We start from the raw sequence: 328 nt of genomic DNA, 5'->3' as shown, positions 1-328 counted from the left end.
GGAACCACATTGGCCCTCTTCCAGTCCTCTGGCACCACACCAGGGCACCACAAGTGCTCGTAAAGCCGTGCCAGGGGTCCCGCAATGACCTCAGCTAATTCCCTCAGTACTCTAGGGTGGAGATCATCTGGACCAGCTGATTTGAATACATCCAGTCCCTCCAGATGTTCCCTAACTAATTCCTCACTAACCCTTGGCCTAGGTGCACTTCCCCTGGGGTGTAAGGGGGGCCCAGAGGTGGGGTGGCTGTTCCGGTCCCTGCTCAGGAGAATGGAGGCAAAGAAATCGGTAAATAGGTTAGCTTTGTCATCTGGTGTGACGACCAAAT

This window comes from Gavialis gangeticus, unplaced genomic scaffold (genome assembly GCF_001723915.1).
Source record: "Gavialis gangeticus isolate Ggan-Ray unplaced genomic scaffold, GavGan_comp1, whole genome shotgun sequence".
Classification (NCBI taxonomy): Eukaryota; Metazoa; Chordata; order Crocodylia; family Gavialidae; genus Gavialis; species Gavialis gangeticus.
Note: the sequence above shows the minus strand (reverse complement) of the source record.